The 19,769-nt window shown below is 37.8% G+C and overlaps 1 long non-coding RNA gene across 1 annotated transcript; it reads left to right on the top strand.

Moving 5' to 3' along the window:
• Positions 1-4: 4 nt before the first annotated feature.
• Positions 5-18,789, top strand: LOC140517942 (uncharacterized). Its single transcript, XR_011971791.1, has 4 exons — positions 5-115; positions 2,728-2,784; positions 17,307-17,418; positions 18,458-18,789. It is a non-coding gene; the product is annotated as an uncharacterized lncRNA (long non-coding RNA).
• The last annotated feature ends 980 nt before the right edge of the window (positions 18,790-19,769 follow it).

Raw genomic sequence — 19,769 nt, forward strand, 5'->3', positions numbered from 1 at the left:
GGGCGGGGAGAAAGAAGACAGAAAGAGGAGGCCGCTGGTGATTGGCTGGAGGGAGCGTAGCTTTCCGAGCGCGTCTATACCGGGAGGCGGAAAGAAAAGGACTCCTGGCACCAGTGTATGTTCAAGGTCGCCCTCGATTCTAGCCAATCCGGGGCCGTAGCAGAGGGGCGGTGAGGGGAGGGCGGGGTTGGCTGGGGGTGGGTGGGAATTTTCCCTAGAGGCAAGGATGGGGTGGCGCGTGTGTTTTGCGTACACGCGTACATCCGGACGTCCGTAAGAGGCGCGTGAGCGGTCTGGCCGACCCCTGCCTAACCTTAGGCAAGGTAGCGGCGGCGCTCAGCTATGGGAGCCCATGAGGGACAAATTTGATCGTCACTCTGACACGCGCGCTCCCGCACACGCGCACACACGCACACACACACTCTCTTCTCTCTCTCACACACACACTCTCTCACACACACTCTCTCTCTCACACACACTCACACACACTCTCTTCTCTCTCTCACACACACTCTCTCACACACACACTGTCTCACACACACACTCTCACACACACACTCATACACAAACACACTCTCTCTCACACACACTCACACACTCTCCTCTCTCTCTCACACACACACACTCACACACACTCTCACACACACACTCTCCTCTCTCTCACACTCTCTCACACTCTCTCACACACTCTCTCACACACTCTCACACACACACTCTGTCTCACACACACACTCACACACTCACACACACTCACACACACACACTCTCTCCTCTCACACACGCACACACACACACACTCTCTTCTCACACACTCTCACACACACTCTCTTCTCTCTCTCACACACACTCTCACACACACACACTGTCTCACACACACACTCTCACACACACACTCTCTCACACACACACTCATACACAAACACACTCTCTCACACACACTCACACACTCTCCTCTCTCTCTCACACACACACACACTCTCACACACTCTCACACACACACACTCCTCTCACACACACTCACACACACTCACACACACACACTCTCTCCTCTCACACACGCACACACTCACACACACTCTCTTCTCACACGCTCTCACACACACTCTCTTCTCTCTCTCACACACACTCTCACACACACACACTCTGTCTCACACACACACTCTCACACACACACTCTCTCACACACACACTCATACACAAACACACTCTCTCTCACACACACTCACACACTCTCTCTCTCACACACACACACTCTCACACACACACACTCCTCTCACACACACTCACACACACTCTCTTCTCTCTCTCACACTCTCACACACTCTCTCACACACTCTCTCACACACTCACACACACACTCTGTCACACACACACTCACACACTCACACACACTCACACACACACACTCTCTCCTCTCACACACGCACACACTCACACACACTCTCTTCTCACACACTCACACACACTCTCACACACTCTCTCTCACACACACACTCTCTCTCTCACACACACACTCTCTCTCATACAAACACACACACACACTTTCTCTGTCCCCCTCTATCAAAACAGAATATTATCATCCGTCTTTTACAAATGAGGAAACTGAGGACCAAGGCTGTTGGAATCACAGCTTCCCTTCTGCAGAAGGAGCAAGACTGCTAATAAAATAAGGATATTATTATCCTCCTGGACTCCAAATCGAGCATGTAATAAATAACACCATGCAATAATAGCGGGTACATTTGGGTTAGATCTGAAGGGGATGTAGATCTTTTACTTGCCACCTGGGTATCCCTGGACAAGGCACCCACCAGGAGGCTTCAGTTTCTTCATGTATAAAATGAGGGTGATCTTTAATGTTCTTTCCAGATAAAAGAAGAATTCTGTGATCTAGGTTCAGAGACAATAGTGGGAAGGTTATGAACCTTTAAACTTTTAAGTTTTATTATAGATTTTTTTTTTAGTGATAATTGCTTTAAAAAGTGCATTAAACGTGAATAATGCTTGTCATTGGACAAGTCTCTTAATCTCTTTGCCTCACTATGCCTTTTATATGTTTCCATATATAAGATAAGCAAATTGGGTTATATTATCTGTTAACCTTATTCCAGCTACAATTCTATTATTTGTAATAATATTATAATAAGGTGTTGTAGGGCAGCTAAGTGGAACAATGGAGAGAGCAGTGGACCCTGGAATCAGGAAGACCTGAGTTCAAATCAGACCTCAGACACTTACTATATGACCATGGGGAAGTCACCTAACCCTGTTTAACTGAATTTCCTCATCTGGAATGGCTCTTTACACCTGAACTCCTCTGTCTAACTTGCACAGACTTTCACAACCTGGGCGGAACCTATATTTTCATTCCCATTTGTAGGGTTCAAATTGGGGAAAAGCTGTAAAATACAGTAATAAGTAAAAAGCCATAAAAACTTAACCTCTATGAAAGGTGGAAATCTGAACATGGTAACATGTTTACAAATCAGCTTAGATACTAAATCATAACTTAGACACTGAGTCAAAACTTAAGATACTATGACCTATGCAAGCCAAAACAAGAATATTATGACCAGGACATGATCAATACACAAACTTATGTTTGGGCATAACATTGGCTCAGCTCCCACATGCATTACTAAGCAGGAAACCAAAAATATCCACCAATCAATAGTCATGCACTCTCTAGCTCTTTCTACCTTTGTCTGTTTTCTATAATTACCACAGGGTTCTTCACTGGGGATCTGCCACATTGTTTCCTCAGACTGAAGATTGCTCCTGTTTGTAAGTATTCATAATGATTGATTAAACTACTACCTTTAATCAGTCTTGAATTCCTTGACTTCTTCCTTTGTTTTAAAATGAACACCCCAAAGTTATGGGGATGGGTTCCCAAGCTGAAAAAATTCCAGACCTTACACTATTTCTCCTCTTAGCGCGCTCTGCAGTTCAGTCAAAATAGCCCCCTAGTTCTTTACATATTACATCCCATTTTTCTTTGTGTCTTTGATGTTGGTAAGTTGTTGTCCTTCATTCTTAAAGACAACCAAACTGATACTGCTATATTAGAGTCAAGTTGTCCAACTGTGGCTTATCATACCAATACAGACTTAGAATGCTGTACTACAGGTCTGGTACAATGTGTATATTTCGGGTGAATTCTCTAAATTGCATATCTTGTGTTTCCTTTGAGCTACTTCAATTCTACTTTGCATATAGAGCATAGCACCTTCTTTGATAAGTACCATGCTGGCTAGTGGTACTGTGTGGTCTTGTGCCAATATCTCCAATGTCATCCGAGCCCATATCTCCCATGTAATCAGCTCCAAAGTTCTTCAGAGACACCCTGAGAGTGTCCTTTTATCACTTCTTCTGACCACCAGGTGAGCACTTGCCTTGTGTGAATTCTCCATAAAATAGTCTTTTCAGAAAACATGTTTGACATTTGAAAAATGTACCCAGGCCATCAGAATTGTTCTCCCTTCAGTAGGATTTGATTGCTTGCAGTTTTGCTTGCCAGGTGATTTTAGAATGTTCCTAAGACAATTCTAAAGGAAGTGATTCAGTTTCCTGGCATAGCTCTGGTAGCCTATTCAGGTTTCACAGGCATATACAACAATAAAGTCAGCACGACTCTGTAGACTTTGAATTTAAGTAGTTCAGTCTAAGACCTCCTCTCACACTTTCCTTTACAGTCTCACAAACACTGAGCTAGCTAGCTCTGGCAATGTGTGCATCAGCCTCATCATCAATTTGTACATCCCTGGAAAGTCAAATTATTCAAAATTTCTCCATTAGCTTTGTGCCTTTTTACTGCCCATAACCACTTCCTAGTATGCACTCCTCCTGTGCCTCACTGAGTCCTATAAATTCAAGACAGAGCATCAAACCTTCCTGATGTCTACCCCCAACTTATAGCATCTTGTCTTCCTATCTTGTATTTAACTACTTTTCTTTATTCTTTTGAAATTTATTCTGCATATAGCTCTTTATGTCCCTGTTGTTTTCCCTCATCTGAATATAAAGTCTTTGGGAGTAAGTGTTGTTTTATTCTTTGTATTTCGATCCGTAGAATATAGCAGGCTCTTAATCAGTGTTTATTGGTTGATTAATTCGAAATTGCTTTGCAGTACTTCACAGGAGATTTAAAAAAAGAAGAATGATCCTGAAGAAGATTGAAAAGGAGAAAAGGATGAATCATTGTACCTTAAGTACTATAGATAAAATTCAAGTTCTTAATGAGTTGGGAGGGATTTAAGGAGTTCTTCAAACTACACAATTATTTGAAGGAAGGGAGAGGATGAGAAGTTTAGAAAATCTTATTTCAGTAAAATCAGTTTCCATGTTTAGGGTATGAAAGGAGGAGGTGGTAGAATGTATTTGTGTCAAAGTGCAAAGCTATGTGCCCAGTAAAAGTTAAAATTCAAGTGGATCAGGGATCTAATCAATTTGGATGGTCATTGCAAACTAGAAATAGTAAAACATTAATATGGTTGAAAACAGTGGGGGAAATAAATTTAACAGTCATAATCCTTAACATAGAAATAAGATGAATTTGTCATACAAATAGAAAGGAGTATAAGAATATATTTTTTAAATAGTTCAATGAGAAGTTGCATGAAAGAAACAAACCTAAAACCTTTATACTATAACCATATACTAAAGCCTAATGGATATATACTGATTGAAAGTGGGAGACAAAATGTATTATAACTCAGCTGATCCTCAGCTCAGGAGCATCAGTGATGATTTCAAATAAGTGGAAGCCAAAATATATCATATTACAGAAGTTAAACAAGAAAATGATTTCATTTTTAAACATACCACAAATAACAATAATAACTAACAGTTATACAGTAATAATTGTATAGTTTTGCAAAGTGATTTTATGTGTATCATCTCATTTAAACTTCACAATAACCCAGTGAGTTAGGTTTTATCAGCCTCATACACACACACACACATATATATATATATATATATATATATATATATATATATATATATATATATATACACACACATATATATATAAAGAAAAGTAAACTGAAATTCAAAAAAACATAAACATTAAGACACAAAATCATATAATTTCAGATTTGGTAAGTACCTCAGAGATGATCTGATCCAACCACACATGAGCAAAGGTTTCCTCTACAACATATCCCACAAGTGCTCATACCAGCCCTTAGCACAGTGTCACACACACAGAAAACTCTTAATATATGCTGACTGGCTGACTCATTCAACCTTTGCTTGAAACCCTCAAGTCAAGGAGACTCCATTACCCCAAGGTAGCCCATGAAAATATTTAGATAACTCCAATTATTAGGAAGTTTTTATTTGCATTAAAGCCAAATTTGCCTCTTTTTTTAAACTTCAAACCTTTGTTTCTTGTTCTGCTCTCCACAGTCAAGCAGTGTCTAATGCGTCTTCTTCCATCTGAGGTTGCCTTCAATTGCTTGCAGATAGCTAGTTTGTCATTCAGACACATCTGCACACACCATATGAAATCTTCTCTTCTGTTGGCTAGACATCCCCAGATCAAATACCATCTGTGTGACCTTTCTGAGAAAATGTCCTTCGTTATAATGTCCCAAATCTTCTATTATGTAGTTTAAAAATCCACAGTTCTTTCACGTAGTCTTCACAAACTATGGTCTTGAAACTCTTTATGATCTTGTTTGCCTTCATTTCAATATACTCTAGCTTATCAACGGTCTTCCTTAAATGTGGAATCCATAATTAACAGAGTATTTCATCTGTGAGCTGACCAGGACAGTACATCAGCACTACCAAGTCCTTAATTCTGGATCTTATATGTTTCTAAATGCAGGCTAATATTTCATGGGCATTATTGGCTACAGTATCATATGATTGATTCATACTGAATTTGCAGTCTGCTAGAACAGCTAAATTGCTATCTAGCCACACCTTCCCCACCTTATATCTCACACTAAGTTCTTTGCATGATAGCTCACCCAGATACAGCACTCTCGGAGTGCTCTTGTAGTCACATGTTCCTAAGACCACCTGAAGTACTGCCCCCTCTATGGGGGAAGAGAGTGGTAATTGCAACAAATAAGTAAGATAAAAAACTTATTTTTTTAAAAAAGAACTGATAAACAATTATTTATTTTAGTCAAAATAGCGAGGGAAGGAAGCTAAATGAACAAAATTAAAATGGAAAATGGGCAGATTGCAACAAATGAGGAAAAAATAAATTCTTCACTACATTTAAATAAATAAATACAATTAAAATCATTATGGAAAAACTGAACAGTTTAAAATGAAGTTTTTCTAAAAATATAAATCCCCTAAATTGACAAAGCAAGAAATATATAATCTAAACAACCTGTTTTTAAAAGAAAATTTGATCAATGCATAACTAAACTGCTGCAGAAGAAAGAATCAGGACCAGGTGGACTTGTGACTGAATGTGCTATCAAATATTTAAAGGGAAAATAATTTTATTCAGGGGCATGCAAGAGCCAGCTTGAACCAGTTGTGAGAGCTTATTGTTAAAATTTCAGCATAATTTTTTACACCTTGGATATTGGCAAATGCTACAAATCAAGACTTGATTTATTATTTTGTTAATTTTCTAGACTTATGAAAATAATGGAGAAAATATTGAAAATGCAGACTAAACTTAACAATGTCTTTGTGTGTACCTTCCTCTCCCTCTCCTCCTTTAGCTAGTTGTTAAACATTTGCTTTCATGCTTCTATAAACAGTTCATGAAATGGTTTCAGAAATAAAGAAAAGATATGTGTGGTAGGACTAATACCCTAGCCCATACCCATACCCCTCTACAATTTAGGCTGATTTTTCCTTAAAATGTATTGAAACCATTCTTGAGGCATGATTGGCTCAGAGGACTAAAGGCTCAGTCTATTGCCATCACTTTCTGTTCAAAATGAGTACAAACATTCATGAAGGGCTATAGGAATGCTTTGATGCAAAGCTGGAAGTCTACCTCTGACTACAAGGGGAAACTTGCTCAGCTGAATCACTTCTGGGTATCTTCAGTTCTCTGTTGAATATCCTTTTCCTTCTGTAGCTAAATAAATCACCTTCTCCTAACGGTTGAGTGATTTGAGTGTCTCATTTTGTTTCCAGCATTGAATAGAAAGTACCAAGTGACTTGTTTGAGTCAAGCCCAGCCCAAACCAGCACCTGACTCTTTCTATGAAATAAATATCATCCTGAGGCCCAATTCAGGGTGAATAAGGCCAAGTAAAAGAACTGTTGATGATAACACTAATGAACATTGATGAAAAACTATTAAAAATAAATTATAGCAATGTCTCAAAAACATTATTTTGAGCAAGGTGGATTTATGGTATTAATATAAAATAGTGTTTATTAATAAATGGTCTAATAATAATAATAGAAAGTCATGGGATTATGTCAATAAAGAAAATCTCAATAAAAATCTCATTTATATCAAAACTACTGAAAAGTATAGGAAGGGAAGGATTTCTCTTAACACATAAAAACAATTATCTAAAAACAAAAGCTAGTTTTGTTTGTCATGAAAAAACACTAGGCATTTCCCCCCAAAAGATCAAGGGTGAAGCAAGGATGTCTTTTCTCACCATTATTATTGGATATCACTTTAGAAATATTACCTCTAACTATAGCAATAAAACAAAACAAAGAAATTACGTGAATGAACACTGGGAAAGAATAGATTAAAATATCTCTGCAGGTGATAGGATGGTTTATGTGGAACACCCAAGAGAATCAACAAGAAACCTAATGCAGTAATAAATAGCTTCAGCAAAGTGGCAAGATTAAAAAAAAAAATCTTTAAATATAGGGACCTTAATCTACAAAGAGATACAAAGGACTTTTACAAATACTATTATAAAAATTTTTGAAAAAATGAGGCCAGATCTAAATAATTGGAGAGATGTTCAATGCTAATAGCTTGGCCAGGATACTATATTAAAGATTGAAAAATATAGGTGACATGATCTGAATCCAAATATAAATGGGATATTTGACAGAAGTGGACCAAATAATAACACAGTTCATATGGACAAATGTCAAGAATATCAAGGGAATTAATATAAAAAATTATGAAGGTAGAAGGGCAATGACAGGTCTCAAATAATAGAAGAAAGCAGTAATTATCTAAAGCTTCTGGTATTAAATTGAAAATGGAAGACTAGTCAAAGGAATAGATTAGATGATAAAGATTTAGAACCAAATATACACAAAAGTCTTAACATTCAATAAACCCCCAAATGTTATTAGGGAAAAACAAACTCATTGATCAACAAAAATTGATGGAAAATTGGATTGCAGTTTTATGGAAGATGTAATTAACCGAGCATCTGGCACTCTATATAGGCTGGTGCCAGTCCTGCTTTACTGAAGTCCCTGGTCTATGTTTACTAGGTGAGATACTACCCAGAGCAGAAACAAGTCCTAAAGGACTTAACCCCTTCATGGCTATAGCCACTGTGCTGACTACTGGTTGTTTAAATGGCTCCCTATATCTAGGGCTTGCTCCAGTCATGGTCTACTTGAATTTTCAGCCATCTCACCACCTATCAATGATGGAAAGTAAAAAGTGATTTTTTTCTTCTCAGGCAGTCATTTAGTCCACAAGCATTTATGAAGCACCTGATATATGTTAGACACTATCCTAAGAAAGGATAAAAAGACTGTGCCCTCAATGAGTTCATAATCTTATGGAAGAGATAATATGCAAACAATTTTGTGCCAATGAGAAATATACAGAATAAATTTAAGACAATCAACAGAGGGAAGGTATTACAATTAAGGGGGTCCAGGAAAGGGAGATTAAGAAAGGCTTTCTCTAGAAGTTGGGATATTAGCTGAGACTTGAGGGAAGCCAGGGAAAACAGGAGCTAGAGATGGAGAAGAAGAAAATTATAGGCATGGGATAGCCAGTGAAAATGCCACCTACTGAGAGATGGACTGACTAGGAATGGTGACTCTGTCAGAGGAGAGAAGGGGATCCATAGGTGAGATATTTCAGAGGTAGAACTGACAGGAGGTGGCAAGTGGTTGGATATGGGAATGTGGGCAAAAGAGAAAGGGGTTGAGGATGACACCTAGGTTTCAAAAGAGGATGAGTAGAAGAATGGGGGTACCCTTGATAGAATCTTTATTTCTTTTAATTGTTGAAATGGTAGTATAGTTTTGTGATCTAGAAATGTAAGGATAATTGCTATGAAGTATATTATTGGTTATGCTTTGTGGTACAACCAAATTTGACTATGTCTTACTATATAGTATGACAATCTTAACTTTATCATAGGGCTTGGGAGGGTAAAGATAACGAATTCATTTTTGGACATGTTGAGTTTGAAATATCTATGGGACAGACAATTTGAGATATCCAATAGATAGCTGAGTTTGGAGTCTGAGAGAGAGGTTGCAGATGGCCTTCTCAAGTAATGTAGCTGCAAAAGGGAGGAGTGATATGTGATATTAGCTAGGGCAATGGATCTATCAGGGCACTATCCCCAGAAGCAATCTTCTCCTGAAGGCGACCAAAGAGCCATACCTCGCAAGCCAAAAGTTTTGAACTTTGTTGCTCAGAGAGCTCAGATCTGAGATGAGTGTGACACATCAATTCATCAGTTCCATGGTTTTCTTTATCTCCTCAGGAGTAAATTAGTTGCTCGTTCATTGTTTCTTATTTTAAATATCTGTTAATTCAATCTTGTTGAAGCATTTGCATTCTAGTAGAGGAAGTCAATATCTGACATATACTTGATAACTATTCCTTACATTGGATATCTTTACTAGATGGAACCCTCCCTTTGGGAAAACCCAAGACATGAGCCCTATCTAAGATTCAAGAGATTTTCCAGTTTGAGGGCATAATGAGCCACAGAGAATGGGGAAAAGTCTACTTATCTCTCTTGGATTCAGACCTCTCAGAAACAGAACCAAAAGAGAAATTACAAACTAATGTCTACTAAATAAATGAAGATTATATGAAATAGCTTCAAAACTCTTAAATACAACGGACAATGTTGGTGCTTCCTTGTGAATTTGTGTTCTCTTCATTTGTCATTTGGTAAATAATGGCAGGGTGAGTGTGCATTTACAACCATTAATATGTCATCACATTGAGGGCTTAAGTTTTTGTTGTTTATTTTATTTATTTTTTTTCTAAAGGCAAAGTAATTTTTTAAAAGGCAGAAAGATCCAAAACTCAATTTTCACCTTTTCTTGTGATTTGAATTTTAGTAGGTCAGTTAGGTGTTTTTTTTTTTTGAGAAATAATTTATTGAAACTAGTTAGAGTTTTAATTTGACTACATGAAAAGCCATTATATCTGACCAATATTCTTCTCATCTTTCAAAATTTGAGTTCCACTTCCTCTGTGAAGACTTCCTTGGTCCTCCCAAGCTGATATCATCCCTCTCTTCTCTTAACAACTATGATACTTTGTTTTTACTTTCTTTAGCTCATGTTATACTAATGTATTTTAGCCATTTGTGTATTTATCTTATTTCCCCTAACTTCGTTGTAGTCTCCTTTCTGCCACAGATGCTTAAATACAGAACTTGAAGCTCAAAGGGATTTCAAGCATATTTTACTCCCTGTTCCTCATTTTACAGATGAAGAAACCTCAGATGAAAGAGAGATGCAGTGATGTGTTCATGTCCACACATGTAATAGTCAAGTATAATTTGGATCCAGATCCTTAGTGTTTTACTCAGTTCTATATCTCATACTAGGAAATTAATAAATAGTTGTTGAATTGAATTGAGTTGAATTGAATTGAGTTGAAATCACTGTATCTTTCCTGACCATTGATCCTTGTGATATCATCGCTCAGCAACTATTTCTTTGAAATGTCTACATTGTACTGACATAACAGTTCTACAGTTTAATTAGACAGCATCCTTCTCTGGATTAGTCATGGACTTGCATTTTACTATTTTACCTGATATGGTCAATCTTCTGACTTCAATTATCTTCTAGATAAAGCATAGTACATCATGTACCTCTGCTTTCAAGTCTTTATAGCATTTGTAAGACTACTTTGGGAAAAGGTAAGACATATAGCCATCAAAATCACAGAATGGTGATCTGATCTCCAAGTAGCTTCCTGTTTCATGGTTCTTATAGTTAGTCACACACTTACATGCACACATATGCAAATGTGTGCACAAACACACATGCAGACACACATATTTATATTTGGAAATTCATTGCTATATATTGTGAATCCTCTCTCACATTTTCCTGTGCACATGGCAATACATTTTTTCATATTTTATATTATTTTAGTTTTGCTACTTAAATTTGTTTCTTTTTTCTTTTCTTATTTTATATTTAAGTTTAATAAATAAATTTGCCAATTAAAATAAATATATAGATAGTCTCACTGTTGCACTGAAGTCATTATACTTTAAAGGCTCCAAAACCTGTTCAGTTGATATTTTGTGCCCATTTTATAACACTAGTTTTTGGAGACAGGACTAATTCCTGCCATATAGAACAACTGAGTTATATGGGCACTTTTCTGATACATTCAATATGTTTAAGGGGTCGTAGTATGTCCACATCTTGGTATATTCTCAGCAACAAAATAAATGAAACTCTCATTTAAAAAAGTTTGGCTTTGGAGCACAAAAATAACATAGAAAAATGAAAAGAGTGTCCTCAAAGTATACATCATCATCTATAGGGTCAGACCTAAGCAGAGTTAGAGTAAGAAAGTCCCTATGTGATATAAAACATTGGGCAAATGTTATAACCTTTGAGCCTCAGTTTTCTCAGCTGGAATTAAAAGCTTTCCTCTCATAGCTGTATGATCAGGATCAAATCAAGCAAGATGATAATACATTTGAAGGGATTCTGTGAACAGCAGAAAGTTAATCAGTAGAAAAGTATTATTATTAAGTCATCAGCATTTGAGGGAGAGGCACCAGAAGAACCCAGATGTCACAATCTATCATCCCACTCTTACCCTTCATTCACTATATAGTACTAGAATCATCTCTGTTGGATTTATTTTACAAATTCTTAGGCATTATATTAAACATCATTAGCATAAAAGAACAAATTAGTTTAGCATTGCTTTAGGATACAGGGGGACTCTGTTAGAACCACGGCTTTGAGTAAAGGTTGAGAGAGAGATGATCTGGAGGGAGTAGGATAAAGTGGGGACTGGCAATGAGGTTTGGGGTAATTCTGAGGCACTGGGTACTGTGCCCTGAGAAGAATGCTGAAAAGGAAATGAGAGGACACCCAAAATATACACTGTTTAATTACAGCATCATATTTTCTAGGGATACCTGGCCTGTTTAATCTCCTCTTTTGTCCTCTTCAAGGTCAGTTCCATTAAAGGAACACAAATTTAAATACTTCACTATCTTACCTTAATCAAGGATTCTCACCTTCAGGAACACTTGGAACAAAAAATCTTTCTTGGGATCATCCCAAAGAGGCCAGTACAAAGTCCCCTTCAGAGTTAGAATGAAATGCCACCATTGGAAAAATCCTATACTGAAATATACATGGGTACTCACACGTGTATACATTTTGAACAGGGATGATCCTATGCTAAATTGTGAAGGAGGTCAATTTTGTCTTCAGGAAACCTTTCTGTCTCTTCCTCTCATCTACATTTCTTTGTTGCTTTTCTTCCTTTTGAAAGTGATGCCCAGTTGCTCTCTACTAGCTCAGGGACTACCAGCTTCACACTCAAATCTGCCCTCCTAGACCAAATCCCACTCTAGATTATGTGATCTCCAGGCTGGATTATACATTTCTCCCTTCTCATCCAGCGTATTTGATATGACTGGCAAGATTTCATTCTCAAAAACTGATTAATTAGAACAAAGATGTGAATGACTGATGTTATTCCTTTCAGATATCACCTTGTATTAGCTACAGAAGCCTACCCTCATTTAATAGGTGCTTTCTGTTTAATAAGTATCTTCCCCTTCAAGATGGATTCTTTTGTAATGGCAGAATTAGACCATCTTTTGCCTCATTTTTCACCTAGCCTTAATTCCTGAAAGGGTGCTGTCTCAAACAAACTGAGGCCTGGGAAAGACCTTAGATTAAAAAGACAAATGTCCTCCAGTGCATCTGGGGCCACCTCCAGTCATCCTGAGGTATGTCTTGCTGGGACTTTGATGACAGTAGGAGAGATTGAGGTTGGTCATTTTGCACAGCTTTGCCTTACTTAAATCCAATGCACTTGCAAGTCAAGGCTTTACCCTCCTGATATCACTGGTCCTCTTTGAGAATGCAGGATAAATATCAATCTTATTCCCATTAACTCAATTATGTAGGTTAATATAATAATTTGATAGATATAAGATTCATATGTAATATGTGTTTTTGTATATGGGCAGTTAGGTGACACAGTATGTGCATATATAAGTATACATACATATACATATATGCACATATATGTATAAGCACAAATTACTACAGTTGGTACAATCTAAACAGTATGTTTTGATGATGTTTTAAAAAACAAAACCTACCTTCTGGACTCCAAGCAGGACAGGTAGCATAGTTCAACTGGGGCAGCTACTAGGAGAATTTGCTAAATACAGTTAGCTATTGTGGTCTTGTCTTAGGCTAACTGGATAATGTGATTGTAAATGAGTACGAGAACATACCTGTTTAAATATGTGAATTGGATATGAGGGCAGTGGGTAGCTGGGGTCAGTGGCTATATTGAGTCTGGGGGCCTGTGGTGTGGTTAAAGCCAGATTATGTGGTCAAATCAGGGTGTGTCTGATGTGTAGTAGGGCCCATAAGAAATTTAGAATATTGAGGCTGGGGGCAGCTTTATTAGGATTCCTTCATTCCCCCCTCAAAGTGCTGGGCCCCGAATTCATTTGGCAAAAGGGATGAAGGTCTCTGCTTCTGTTGCTTCTTCAGGCTGGCAAGGGGTGTAGAGCTCTCCCTGCATCAGTGGGTCCTGAGGAGGAGTTTGGCTGGAACCAAGCATAGGCTACATCCAGAGGATGATGGGTGGGTATGGGCTACCAACTGTAGGTGAATGACATGTAGTCTGGAAGACCAAAATCTGACAGGCAAGTTCAATATGCAGAGCCCAAATATAAGGAGAAAGAAACCAACACTGCTATGATGCTATTATTTACTTTTGGCGTACAGGATTATCTGATCTTGTTACTTAATGAAAAGTTTCCACTCTGATTCCAATTACCTTAGGAGGATCAGATGCTACTGAGGATCCAACCCTATACATGCTAATATTAGTCATGACACTTTCGCAGGTAGAAGTTTTCCATCCTTGGGTTTAATAGTTATACATATGAATTTGCTTATAAGAAGCTAGCTTTGGTCCAATTATAATAAAAGATTTGGGAGGACACTTTACATCATTTTGAAACCTTTAGGGACCTTATTTCATACTGGCATATCTATCTATTGATACATATATCTATATCTATCTAGTAACAGGCATATGACTAGGCCAAATACCCATTTACTAAATTGTTTAAGATATAGGTTATAGAAAGTAATATAGCTTTTATTATAGTAGCTCAGGTGTATTTCAGCCTTAGTCTATGGGAATAATATTGTGTTTGTACCTTTGTTTATTCCCATATCATTCAGAAAGAATGTTCTGTTCCAGGATTTAATTTTTCCTTACTTCACTTACTTGATTTTCTTTTTTCTTTTTTAAAATTAATTAATTTATTTTTAGTTTCCAACATTCACTTCCACAAGATTTTGACTTTTGAATTTTCTCCCCATCTCTTCCCTCCCTCCCCCTTGAGATGGCATGAATTCTGACTACCCCTTCCCACAGTGTGGCCTCCCTTCTATTACCCCCCCTCCCCAATTCTCTTCCCTCTTACTTTCTCTATAGAGATTTCTGTACCCTCCTTGCTTGTACATCTTATTTCCAAGTTGCATGTAAAAGCAATTATTAACATTTGTGTTTAAAACTTTGAGTTCAAAATTCTCTCCCTTATTCCCTTCCCACTCACCCACGTTGAGGCTAGCAATTCAACATAGGTAATACATGTGCAGTAATGCAAAACACTTCCTTGATAGTCATGTTGTAAAAGACTAACTATATTTCCCTCCATCCTATCCTGACCCCCGCTTATTCTATTTTCTCATTTGACCCTGTCCCTTTTCTAAAGCATTTGCTTCTGACTACCCCCTCCCCCAATCTGCCCTTCCTTCTATCATTCCTCTTACTCTTTTCCCCTTCCCCCTTACTTTCCTGTAGGGTAAGATAGCTAATGGAGTGTGTAATTCCCTCCTTAAGCCAAATCTGATGACAGTAAGGTTCTCTCATTCCCTCACCTCCCCTTTCTTCCCCTCCATTGTGAAACCTTTTTCTTGCCTCTTTTCTGTGAGATAATTTACCCCATTTTATCTCTCCCTTTCTTCTTCTCTCAATTGTTTTTAGATATCCCTTCATATTCAACTCACCCTGTGCCCTCTATCTATCTATCTATCTATCTATCTATCTATCTATCTATCTATCTATCTGTCTGTCTGTCTGTCTGTCTGTCTGTCTGTCTGTCTGTCTGTCTGTCTATCTATCTATCTGTCTATCTATCTGTCTATCTGTCTATCTATCGGTCTGTCTGTCTGTCTATCTTATCTATCCATCTATATTTCCTCCAATTACGCTAATACTGAGAAAGGTTTCATGAGTTGTAAATTTTCCATGTAGGAATGTAAACATTTCAACTTTATTAAGTCCCTTATGATTTCTCTTTCCTATTTACCTTTTCATGCTTCTCTTGAGTCTTGTATTTGAAAGTCAAATCTATTCAACTCTGGTCTTTTCAAGAATGCTTGAAAGTCCTCTATTTCATTATTTTACATTTTTTCCCCTTGAAGTATTATGCTCAGGTTTGCTGGGTAGGTGATTCTTGGTTTTAATCCTAGCTTTTCTGACCTCTGGAATATCATATTGCAAGTACTCTGATCCCTTTAAGTAGAAGCTTCTAGATCTTGTGTTGTCCTGATTGTGCTTCCACAATACTTGAATTGTTTCTTTCTGGGTGCTTGCAATATTTTCTCCTTGACTAGGGAGCTCTAGAATTTGGCTGCAATATTCCTAGGAGTTTTCCTTGTGGGATCTATTTCAGGAGGGGATTGGTGGATTCTTTCCATTTCTAATTTACCCTCTGGTTCTGCAATGTCAGAGCAGTTTTCCTTGATAATTTCTTGAAAGATGATATTTAGACTTATTTTTTAATCATGGCTTTCAGGTAGTCCAATAATTACATTATCTCTCCTGGATCTATTTTTCAGGTCAGTGGTTTTTCCAATGAGATATTTCACATTGTCTTCTATTTTTTTATTCTTTTGGTTCTGTTTTATAATTTCTTGATTTCTCATAAAGTCTTTTCCTTCCATCTGCTCCACTGTAATTTTTAAGGAATTATTTTCCACAGTGAGTTTTTGGTCCTCCCTTTCCATATGGTCACTTCTGCTTTTTAAAACATTCTACTCCTCATGGCTTTTTAGACCTCTTTTGTCATTTGGGTTAGTCTATTTTTTGAGGTATTCCTGTCTTCAGTATTTTGGGGGGGTCTCCTTTAGCAAGCTGTTGACTCATTTTTCATGATTTTCTTGTAGCCTTCTCATTTCTCTTCCCAGATTTTGCTCTAGTCTTCTTACTTGATTTTCAAAATCCTTTTTGAACTTTTCCTTGGCCTGAGACCAATTCATATTTTTCTTGAAGACTTTGGATGTAGGAGCTTTGACTTTGTTGTCTTCTTCTGGTTGTATGTTTTGATCTTCCTTGCCACCAAAGTAGGATTCTGCAATCTGAGGTTTCTTTTCCACTGTTTGCTAATTTTCCCAGCCTTTTACTTGACTTTTTAACTCTTTGTTAAGGTAAGGCTCTGCATTCAATGTGGAGGGAGAAGTGCCCAAGTTTCAGGGGTTTTGGGTAGCTGTTTTCAGAGATATTTGTAAAATAAACCTTGTAGGTTTTCAGTTGGCCTAAGGTGGTATCATCTAAGGTGAGGTGCTTACTCCTCTCCTGGCCTGTTCTCTGGTTTGTGAGTGACCACAAGCTGTGAGGAGGATTCCCTCTGCATTGCTGCCACAAGCTGTGCTAGGTTGTTTCGCCCCTGGACTGTGACCCCAATCCAAGTATAGGTAAATCAACCGAGTCCTACCTCAGCACCAGCAAAGAGACCTCTGTAACTTCCTTCTGACCAGTTGTTCCATCCCCTTACTCTCTGTAATCTGAGAGCTCTAAAAAGCAGCTGCTGCTACCATCATTGCCCCAAGGCTGTGCTGGGACTGACACTAGACTGTGCTTCTCTCTCATTCAGGTCCAACAGATCTTTCCCACTGACCTTCTAAGTTGTCTCTGGCATTTGCGTGCTGAGAAGTCTGGAAACCACCTCAGCTGCCAGGGATTAAGTTCCTTGAGGACTGCTCCAGGTTTGTGAGTGTCTGGTCTGTGCTGGCTGCCATGCTGGACTGATATCCTCTCTCAGATTGGTGCAACAGACTTTTCCATTGACCATTCATGTTGTCTTGGGCTGGAAATTTCTTTCACTGGCTTTTTATGGGTTCTGCTGCTCTAGAATTTGTTTAGAGTCATTTTTTACAGGTATTTGGAGGGGTTTGGGGCAGAGCTCAAGAGAATCTCAAGAACTCCACCATCTTGGCTCTGCCCCTAATTTAATTTTTCACGTGACTATACAGTCAGGCAGATGACAAGTCCAAGTACTAATTTACTCAGTTGTTTAGATTATCGAATGACTATACATTCAAAAGGAAAACAGCAAGCTTTCACATACTTGCATTGTTTTCATATCTTTCACTAAACACTTGCTGTGATTATAGAAATTTGCTATAATAGGGGAAAACAGGAACATGCTAGATATGACAGGATAAAGCATCTTTAGGTCTGTGTGAATTCAGAGAAGAGTCACAGTTATGAATTTCACCTCATAGCTAGACTCAGGAATAGCCAGGTGGGAAACATTCCTTTTCAAAGAAGACAACAGGGAAACTGAGCCAGAAGTGTCCCATCTTAAATTGAGGCTAAAATTGTCCTCTTGACTTTTCCCAGAAACAAACCTCTACCTGCATCAGTATCACATGCCTTCTGAGTAGCTTGTGGCATTTCTCTCAGAGACTGATTTAATGCAGACAATTATATCTAACATCAAATTCAAAATAAAATCAGGGCAGTCCCAAGGGCTTTTACCTCAAATAGCATCTCACTAATCATAGCTTAGGGCTAGATACAATTATTTTTACTTTTATGGAGTTGCAATAACCAATAAAATTAACATGAATTACATATATAGGAGATTTCACTTAACATTTTTTTCAAATTTCAATTTATCCTGGTGTCAAGACAAATAGTTAGAAATGATTTCTATATTATACATAAGCTTCAAATTCTGAGCAAGCCAAGTTCATTGTTTAGAAACTTCATAACCCAAAGAAACTTTCTTTTTTTTTGCAGGGCTGACGACGTTGCCCACACAGATGGTTTCTGGGGATCTGGCAAGTTTATAAAATAAGAGGAATCAACAGGGACACCAAAGAAAGGACTAGCTGTCTATGCTATGATATTCTTTCTTTGGACTGATGAAAACTATACACTTTCTGCATGGAAAGTTCCCTTTTTTTTTATTAATTAATTTTGTTTATTTTCAGTGTTCTACAATAAGGACCATAGAACTTAGATTATTATTTTTCCCTCCCTTCTCCCTACATCCCCCTCCCTCCCCAAGACGGCATACAATTTTGTATAGGTTCTACACATACATTCCTATTAAATATATTTTCACTATAGTCATGCTGTGTTGAAGAATTAAAATGAGTGGATGAAGTCATCTAACAAACCAAAACAAATACACACATAGACACACACACACAAATGATCTGCTACATTCTGTGATTGAATTTCACAGTTCTTTCTCTGGATGTGGAAGGAATTTTGCCTTAGAAGACCACTGGGAATTTTTTTTAAGTCCTTGCATTGCAATGAAGTTCCAAGTCTACCAGAGAAAACTCTCACACACTGTGGTTGTTGCTATGCACAAAGTTCTCCTGGTTCTGCTCCTTTCACTCAGCAGCAGATCATATAAGTCTTTCCAGGCCTCTCTGAAGTCTTCTTGTTCATCATTTTTTATAGCACAATAGTATTCCATTACATTCCTATACCATAATTTATTCAGCCATTCCCCAATTGATGAGCATCCCTTGATTTCTAGTTTTTGGCCACCACAAAGAGTGCTGCTATAAATATTTTTGTACATGTGGGACCCTTTCCCATTTTTATGATCTCTTGGGAATACAGTCCTAGAAGCAGTATTGCTGGGTCAAAGGGTATGCACATTTTTGTAGCTCTTTGGGCACGGTTCCAAATTGCTCTCCAGAATGGTTGATCAGCTCACAGCCCCACCAACAGTATATTAGTGTTCCAACTCTCCCACATCCTCACCAACATTTATCATTTTCCTGTTCTGTCATGTTTTTCAATCTGATAGGTGTGATGTGGTATCTTAGAGTTGTTTTGACTTGCATCTCTCTAATCAAAAGTGATTTAGAGAATTTTTTCGTATGTTTACAGATATCTTTAATTTCTTCCTCTGAAAATTGCCTGTTCATATCCTTTGACCATTTATCAATTGGAGAATGGCAAGTCCCCTATTTTCAATCTTAATTTACTTTGTTTCACCCTGCCTGATTTTTCTTTTTCCTTGCCATGAGGTCTTTCAGGATCCCCATATTTTAATTTTAGGATTCCAATATATGGTAGCTGGCACATA

This window comes from Notamacropus eugenii, chromosome 1, assembly GCF_028372415.1.
Source record: "Notamacropus eugenii isolate mMacEug1 chromosome 1, mMacEug1.pri_v2, whole genome shotgun sequence".
Taxonomy (NCBI): domain Eukaryota; kingdom Metazoa; phylum Chordata; class Mammalia; order Diprotodontia; family Macropodidae; genus Notamacropus; species Notamacropus eugenii.